The following is a 9,293-nucleotide window of genomic DNA, read 5'->3' on the forward strand; positions in this document are numbered from 1 at the left end:
ACTGGAGAAAGTTTGAATGAAAGTGCTGCACACTCACCGCGTGGACGCCGCACGCTCGGCCCCGCTTCCTCCCGGGCCCGCTCCGCAGGCAGCTGCGACTCCAGCAGCCCCAGCTTTCTCCCACTGCCCTCCCCCGGACACCCAGATGCTCCTCTCGCCCCTGCCATCCCAAGTGGCGGAGGCGGACATTTCCCTGAAACCCTGCGTCCGCTGGGGACGCGATCCCTGGAGAAGGAGAGCATCCTCTCCAAGGCGCAAAGCCACACTCTCTCTGGGAGTGGTCTATCCGCTCCCCGGGCCGGGAGTCCGTCGGGGGAGAGCCACCTGGTCATCCCGTTTGTCCTCCTCTTCTCCCTCCCCTCCCGCCTAGCGAGGGCCGCAACAGGTGCAGAAGGCGCGGCCGCACAATAACCCGGCGGAGCTAAGGGGCTGTGAGCTGCGGCCGGCGCTGGAGGATCGTATAGTACCTGCTCGGAATCCTCGCTCCCCCACTAGCTTCAAAACTCCAGGCGAGCCAGCCAGCTTCTCCGAGGCGGTTCTCTCGTCCGCAATACATGGGTAATAATGTATCCGCGGCTTAGGGATGTTGGGAAAACTAAGAGTTCACGTAGCAAAGCACTTAGCGATGCGCGGAGCTCGTGGCAGGCGCTCTCCTACGGTGGGGTGGAGGGCTACAGGAACACCAGACGACCTCCTCAAAGGGACCAGTGAGCCGAGATTTAGAGTCTAAGACGCGTGGCCAGCGTCCAGTGTCTGCCGATGAGCACTAACTCCTTGGCGAGTGAAATCAAGCACCTCCTTTCTCTCTGTTCTCCATCATTTCCTCCCGGCTCTCCTTCCCTTTATTGATCCGGGTCCTGGGGCAGAAAGCAGCGAGCGGAGGGATAACTTGGCCCGGAGTCTGCGTCTGGCGCTGGGGAGCGGGGACTGAGCCCGGAACACCGACTGGGCGGCTGCGCCAACAACCACTGCGGACGCAGGGCGGGTGCGAGAGGCTGAGAGGCTGCGCCCCGCCATCCAGCCTCGCTCCAGCCGGGAGGATCCGGCTCTTCAAGACGATACCCTTAACCCTGCAGTCGCCCGGAACAGGTCCTGCCCCTGCCTGGGGAGGGAAAACCCCCGCAGCGGCCCCGCGCCCCTTCCTCCCTAGCGTGGAGGCTCCAACTGGAGAGACCTGTGTGAGGAAACCGATCTGGAGCCAGCAGATCCTGTTCCGACCTCGCCTCATTACTTTTGTTACTCCAGCTGCCAGCAGAGCACGCTTTGTCCCTCCCGTGTGCTATCATTCATTAACAAGACGCAGACGGGCTTTAGTTTTTGAGTATAGAAGTCAATGGTCTGTATGCAATGGTAAATGTCGCCCCCAGATATGTTGTTCCCACTCTCTCTCTCTCTTCATGAGGAAACTATACAGACATAGGTCTAATGTTATCTCCATTTTACAGATGGGAAAACTGAGTCATGGGGACAGGCTGCAGATTTGAAGAAAGTCTCAAGACAACCAAGTCTCTCTTCTCTGCTCTAGGTTCAATTTGGCCAATTGACCTTTAAATGTGAGCCCTTGGCAACCTGGTCTAGTGGCTGAGGCAGGGGGTAAGCTGTAGTCAAAAGTCCTCTTCCCTAACCCTGGCAACATAGACACTCATCTCTACCAAAAAAAATTTTTTTAATTAGCCAAGCAAGGTGGTACACCTGTAGTGCAAGCTATTAACACTTGGGAGGCTGGCCGGGCGCGGTGGCTCACGCCTGTAATTCCAGCACTTTGGGAGGCCGAGGCGGGCGGATCACGAGGTCAGGAGATGGAGACCACAGTGAAACCCCGTCTCTACTAAAAATACAAAAAATTAGCCGGGCGTGGTGGCGGGCGCCTGTAGTCCCAGCTACTCGGAGAGACTGAGGCAGGAGAATGGCGTGAACCCGGGAGGCGGAGCTTGCAGTGAGCCGAGACTGCGCCACTGCACTCCAGCCTGGGCGACAGAGCGAGACTCCGTCTCAAAAAAAAAAAAAAAAAAATACTTGGGAGGCTGAGGCGGAAGGAGTCCTTGAGCCCAGAAGTTAGGGCTGTAATGTACCATGATCACACCACTACACTCCAGCCTGGACATCAGAAGAAAAAAACTCCTTCCCTGTTCTGAGTTTCTCACAGCCATGGTCCCTAGAACATTAACTGGATAATGTGGAGGATGTGTCTTGAGAGTCTTTGTCATAGGTGAGATACCCCCACGGAAGCTAGGGTATTTTGCAGGGTATTGTTGGAAGGTAGTCCTGCAAAGTTAGTTATCCTGCCTAGAAAAAAAGAAAAACCTGGCTGGGCGCAGTGGCTCACACCTGTAATCCCAACACTTTGGGAGGCCAAGATGGGCGGATCACCTAAGGTCAGAAGTTTGAGACCAGCCTGACCAACATGGAGAAACTCCGTCTCTACTAAAAATATAAAAAAATTAGCCAGGCGTGGTGGCGCAACCCTATAATCCCAGCTACTTGGGAGGCTGAGGCAGGAGAATCGCGTGAACCTGGGAGGCAGAGGTTGTGGTGAGCTGAGATGGCGCCATTGCACTCCAGCCTGGGCAACAAGAGTGAAACTCCATCGCAAATAAATAAATAAATACATGAAAAACCTGTGTTTTACAGGTTCAACAACTCTACATCCATTTTTTAACTGCCAAGGCTATGAAACCATTTAGGTTTATTGCTAGTTGGTTAGAGTGCCCTCCTGTGTCTCCACGTTAACATATCATGCAAGAACTTTCAAAGGACATCATGAAATTATAATTGTAGCATTAGAATGTATGATGTCAACTGTTCTGCTTCATACTTCCCAGAAGAACAAGGAGATCTGAAGAGCCTCTCGCCTGGAGGAGTTCCAGCTGAGGAGTCTCGGTGGAACTTCTGCTGTGTTGCAGTCAAAATTTCAAGGTCTCAGGCAACACAAGGACAGAGTTCCAGTCCTTATTTGGCAGCTCAGCATCTAAAGACCCTTCCAATGTTAAAGGAATAAATCTTCTGCTTATGATAAGACGCCACTTTCCACTAAAAAAAGCTCAAAAGCAATTGTTCACCTTCCCATCCCCTCTTGCAGCTAGAGTCCCCGATTCAAACTCAATCAACTGAACTCTGAACTGGAAGCTAATGAGGCTGGAAGCACATACCCACGCCACTCTGCCAATGGGCAGCCAGCTCTGGTTCTCTGGGACAGCAGTGGAGTCACCCCCAGACTAGTCTGCGGTGGGATTTGGGACATTGCTGCCTGCCTGAGTGTATCCTCCAAGCCTGGTTCTTCTGCCCTGCAGAGATTCCAGTCATTACCCAATATTCTCTTAATGAGGTCCTCTTTTACATACATTATCCAGACACTGTTTATATTCTTACAACCAAGAAAATGACTTAATTGCCAGAAGCTTATTGAGCAGCTGCTAGGGAGGAAACACTGGCCTGGAGACCATGCCTGTGCTCTCACAGACACAATACAGAACGTTAAAAGTGCCAGAAGGCTGGCTGGTATGTAGGAGTTCCCAGATATCTGGACCAATGCTGTCCAACAGAAATATATTATACAAACCGCACGTCTTGGTCAGTTTGGGCTGCCAGAACAGAATACGATAGACTTAGTGGCTTTAAACAACAGAAATTTATCTTCCTATAGTTCTGGAGACTGCAAGTCCAAGATCAGGGCATCAGCATAGTCGGTTTCTGGTGAGGGCCCTCTTTCTGGCTTCTAAATGGCTGCCTTCTCACTATGTCCTCACATGGCAGAGAGAGAGAGAGAGAACATGCTGATGTCTCTTCCAATAACAACTCTAATCCCATCATGGTGCCTCAGCTCATAACCTCATCTAAACCTGATGATCTCCCACAGGCCCTATCTCCAAATACTCATAGGGAGTTAGGGCTTCAACATAGCAATCTGAGGGGGTCCCAATTCAGTCCATAGTGGCACATATATAATTTTATGTTTCCTAGTAGCCCTATTATAAAGGTAAAAAGAAACACATGAAATTAAAATTAAGTGGCTGGGCATGGTGGCTCATGCCTGTAATCCTGGCACTTTGGGAAGCCAAAGTGGGAGGATGGCTTGAGGCTAGGCGTTTGAGACCAGCCAGGGCAACATAAGGAGACCTCATCTCTACCCAAACAAATAAGCAAAATCATTTTTAAAAAGAAATTAATATTAATAATATATTTTACTTAACCCAACATATCCAAAATATTATTTCAACATGTTGCCAATATAAAAAATTTATTGAGATATTTTACATTTTTATTTTGAAATCCAGTGTGTATTTTACACTTACAGCACATGTCAGTTTGGACTGGCCATATTCAAGGGCTCAATAGCCACATGTAGCTGGTTGCTACCATATTGAACAGCATAGATCTACAGTGTTAAAACTAAAATAAACCTTAGAGATCATTTAGTACAACCATCTCACTTTACAGATAATGATCCCAAGACCCAGCCAGATTAACTGACTTGCTCAAGGTCACACAGTTGGTAAAAAGGCAGGGATGGAACACAATGTTGGGTTACTAATTCCAATTTTTTTTTTTTTTTGAGATAGCATCTCACTCTGTCACTCAGACTGGAGTGCAGAGACAAAATTGTTGCTCACTGCAGCCTCAAATTCCTGAGCTCAAGTGATCTTCCCACCTCAGCCTCCCAAGCTGCTAGACTACAAGTGCCTGCCACCATGCCCAGCTATTTTTTTTTATTTTTTTATTTTTTTTATTTATTTTTATTTTTTTTGAGATTAAGTCTTGCTCTGTCCCCCAGGCTAGAGTACAGTGGCGTGATCTCAGCTCACTGCAGCCTCCACCTCCAGGGTTCAAGCGATTCTCCTGCCTCAGCTCCCAAGTAGCTGGGATTACAGGTACGCACCAACACACCAAGCTAATTTTTGTATTTTTAGTAGAGACGGGGTGTCACCGTGTTGGCCAGACTGGTGTCGAACTCCTGACCTCAGGTGATGCACCCGCCTCGGCCTCTCAAAGAGTTGGAATTACAGGCGTGAGCCACCATGCCTGGCTTTATTTTCTTTTGTGTTTTTGTAGAGACAGGGTCTCGCTATGTTGCCCAGGCTGGTCTCAAACTCCTGGGCAAACGATCCTCCTGACTGGGCCTCCCAAAGCGCTGAGATTACAGGTGTAAGCCATGGCACCCAGCCTCTAATTCCAAGATCGGTGCTTTTCCCATGGCCTCTCTGCATTCGAAGACAGAAGAGATGATGAAGGACTGAGAGGACCAGACTTAGTGGAAGACCTGAAATAAAGACATACCATTGCCTGAAAAAACGAATACAAACATGACCCCTTCAAATGCTCACTGAACACCTACCACATTCCTGGCATTGTGCTAGGTGCTGTAGAAAACTCAGAAAGAAATGACAAATATAAATGCACACACAGTTTACTCAACTCTGAATTCCAAGTGCAGAGAAGAGAAAAAGTATTAAGTGAAGGAAATTGATAGGACAGACCATTAGATGAAGGTAAGACTTGGGAAGACTTTAAAGGAAGAAAAGCCCTTGCTTTTTGGCTCTTGGCTAGCACTTAGATCCTCCTGAGTTATTTGCTGCCTGCAAAGTTTAGAAAGGGAGTGCCAAGCTTCCACCAGGCAGCATCTCTATGCTTACCTGGTCTCATGGATAACATGTAGCCTTGGCTATCCCCTCAATACGTTGAGAGGCCTGAAACCTCCAACTGCTTAAGGGTTTTTCGGGGGTTTTTCTGGGTTTTTTTTTTTTTTTTTTTTTTTTTTTGAGACAGCGTCTCGTTCTGTCTCCCAGGCTGGAGTGCATTGGTTTGACCATAGCTCACTGCAGCCTTGAACTTCTGAGCTCAAACGTTCCTCCCGCCTCAGCTTCCCAAGTAGCTGGAACCATACGTGTATGCTGCCACACCCAGCTAATTTTTCTTTTTTGTTTTTTATAGAGACAGAGTCTCACTATGTTGTCCAGGCTCGCCTTGAACTCCTGGCCTCAAGCCATCCTCCTGCCTCAGCCTCCCCAGTATCTGAGACTACAAGCATGAGCCACCGTAACCAGCTCTTGCTTAAGTTTATATTAGCAGCAAGACTTCCTCTAAGTGTAGTCAACTAGAGCAGCATTTCCCAATGTGTGGCCCTAGGACGTTGTTAGGTATTACATGGAATAAAAATGGGAACACTGAGTTAAACAAGCAAGAACGGGCTTATTCACTGCAGAACTTCTCAGGACTTTTAATATGTTTCATGCCATCAGTGGCTCAGCTTCAAGGTCAAGATCCTTAACATGCCTACACCACCTTCCATGGACTGGCCCAGGTGAGTGGCAGAACCTCACACCCTCGTCCCGCTGCCTTCCTGCCACACTGGCCCTGCCACCAGTTTCTCTAGATCCATGTCATTGAGTGCAGCATCCACGGGCCTCCTGTGGCTACTGAGCACTTGAGATGTGGCTAGTCTACATTGAGATGTGCTGTAAGCAGAAAATACCCACCAGATTTTGAAGACTTAAGACAAAAAAAAGTAAATTCTTAACATTAATAATTTTTATGTTGAATGCATATTGGAATAATACTTTGGACAGACTGAGTTAGGTAAAATATATTATTAAAATTGTTTTCACCTTTTTCTCTACTTTTTATAATGTGGTTGCTGGAGAAATTGTAATTACATATGTGGATCACAGTATATTTATATATAATTTTTTTTTATTTTTTTTTTTTTGAGACGGAGTCTCGCTCTTATTGCCCAGGCTGGAGTGCAATGGCACGATCTCAGCTCACTGCAACCTCTGCCTCCCGGATTCAAGTGATTCTCCTTTCTCAGCCTCCCTAGTAGCTGGGATTACAGGCGCATTCCACCATGCCCAGATAATTTTTATATTTTTAGTAGAGATGGGGTTTCATCACATTGGTCAGACTGGTCCTGAACTCCTGACCTCAGGTGATCCTCCCACCTCAGCCTCCCAAAGTACTGGGATTACAGGTGTGAGCCACTGTGCTCGGCCAATCACAGTATACTTTTATTGAACATCCTAAAGCCTCAAGATCTGGCCACTGGCCTCGTTAATGCTAACTCTGCAAGCTTCAGGTATCTGTTTGCATCTTTTCCTCAAAGCCACTTTCCCTCACCCCTTGCCTAGGTTTCCTATAAGCATATTCCCTTCTTTTGTAGAACTTACCTTAGTTTGTAATATACATTATTTGTTTGGCTATTTGATTAATGCCCATCTCCCTATTAGGGTAAAAGATCCATGAAAGCAGCAATTTCATTTGCTTTCCTTTATTACCATTCTCCCAGAGCCCAGAATAAAGCCTGGCAGATAGAAAGAGCTTATTACATGATTACATAAATGAAGTGTGTTGTGAATCTTCAAGAAAGGGACAGAATTTTCAGCTTTTACTAAATTGATCTGACCACAGAACCCTCGCCCCACAAAGAGTTTAGTGAGTGTTACAGCAGACTAAACCTGGCCTGAGAAGCACCCCTACATCTTTTTTTTTTTTTTTTTTTTTTCAGACGGAGTCTCACTCTGTTGCCCAGGCTGGAGTGCAATGATGCAATCTTGGCTCACTGCAACCTCCATCTCCCGAGTTCAAGTGATTCTCCTGCCTCAGCCTCTGAAGTAGCTGGGATTACAGGTGTGCACCACCACGCCCAGCTAATTTTTGTATTTTTAGTAGAGACACGGTTTTACCATGTTGGTCAGGCTAGTCTCGAACTCCTGACCTCGTGATCCACTCACCTTGACCTCCCAAAGGGCTGGGATTATAGGCATGAGCCACCACACCCAGCCAGGACCCCTACTTTCTATATTTCTTACTTCTATATTTCAGTCCTTGTGGACAAACCATAACCTAACTTAGTAGGTATACAAGATTGAATGTTGGGGGAAGTCAGGAACCCTGAACGGAGGGACCAGCTGAAGCCATGGCAGAAGAACATAAATTGTGAAGATTTCATGGACATTTATTAGTTCCCCAAATTACTACTTTTATAATTTCTTACGCCTGTCTTTACTGCAATCTCTGAACATAAATTGTGAAGATTTCATGGACACTTATGACTTCCCCAATCAATACCCTTGTGATTTCCTATGTCTGTCTTTACTTTAATTTCTTAATCCCGTCATCTTCGTAAGCTGAGGAGGATGTATGTCACCTCAGGACCCTGTGATGATTGCGTTAACTGCACAAATTGTTTGTAGAGCATGTGTGTTTGAACAATATGAAATCTGGGCACCTTGAAAAAAGAACAGGATAACAGCAATGTTCAGGGAACAAGAGAGATAACCTTAAACTCTGACTGCCAGTGAGCTGGGTGGAACAGAGCCATATTTCTCTTCTTTCAAAAGCAAATGGGAGAAATATCGCTGAATTCTTTTTCTCAGCAAGGAACAATCCTGAGAAAGAGAATGCATCCCTGAGGGTAGGCCTCTGAAATGGCCGCTTTAGGGGAGGCCGTCTTTTACAGTCACAGCTGTAGGGATGAAATAAGCCCCAGTCTCCCTTAGCGCTCCCAGGCCTATTAGGATGAGGAAATTCCTGCCTAATAAATTTTGGTCAGACCAGTTCTCTGCTCTCAAACCCTGTCTCCTGATGTTATCAATGACAATGCCTACCCGAAACTTCATTAGCAATTTTAATTTCGCCCCGGTCCTGTGGTCCTGTGATCTTGCCCTGCCTCCATTTACCTTGTGATATCTTATTACCTTGTGAAGCATGTGATCTCTGTGATCTACACCCTGTTGGTACACTCCCTCTCCTTTTGAAAATCGCTAATAAAAACTTGCTGGTTTTACGGCTCAGGGGGCATCACGGAACCTGCCCACATGTGATGTCTCCCCCGGACACCCAGCTTTAAAATTTGTCTCTTTTGTACTCTTTCCCTTTATTTCTCAGACTGGCCGACACTTAGGGAAAATAAAAAAGAACCTACGTGACTATCGGGGGCAGGTTCCCCCAATAATTGAAAACCTAATTTAAGAGTATGCGCCTATAACAATAGCTGAGTCTTGGCCAATCCCAGCAGCCACACTTCAACCACTCATAGGCTGCTGAATATTCAAACTGTGTTCACATAAGGCAAACACCAACCTGTAACTAATCCAGTTGTTTCTGTACCTCCCTTCTGATTTCTGTACGTCACTTTCCTTTTTTTGCCTGTAAATTTGTTCTGACCACGAGGCATCCCTAGAGCATCTCTGAATCTGCTGTGATTCTGAGGGCTGCCCGATTCGCGAATCATGCATTGCTCAATTAAACTCCTTTAAATTTAATTTGGCTGAAGTTTTTCTTTTAACACGAGGGATCAG

General features: G+C 46.9%; 1 long non-coding RNA gene across 2 annotated transcripts; it reads left to right on the forward strand.

The window, feature by feature from the left end:
* The first annotated feature begins 38 nt into the window (after window positions 1-38).
* LOC134736770 (uncharacterized) lies at window positions 39-6,620 on the forward strand. 2 transcript variants are annotated; one of them, XR_010121012.1, is made up of 4 exons: window positions 39-1,593; window positions 4,772-4,868; window positions 5,050-5,486; window positions 5,929-6,620. It is a non-coding gene; the product is annotated as an uncharacterized lncRNA (long non-coding RNA). The 2 variants fall into 2 exon arrangements; XR_010121013.1 differs by having other exon boundaries at window positions 39-558; window positions 1,446-1,593; window positions 5,050-6,620.
* The last annotated feature ends 2,673 nt before the right edge of the window (window positions 6,621-9,293 follow it).

This window comes from Symphalangus syndactylus, chromosome 1 (assembly GCF_028878055.3).
Source record: "Symphalangus syndactylus isolate Jambi chromosome 1, NHGRI_mSymSyn1-v2.1_pri, whole genome shotgun sequence".
Taxonomy (NCBI): domain Eukaryota; kingdom Metazoa; phylum Chordata; class Mammalia; order Primates; family Hylobatidae; genus Symphalangus; species Symphalangus syndactylus.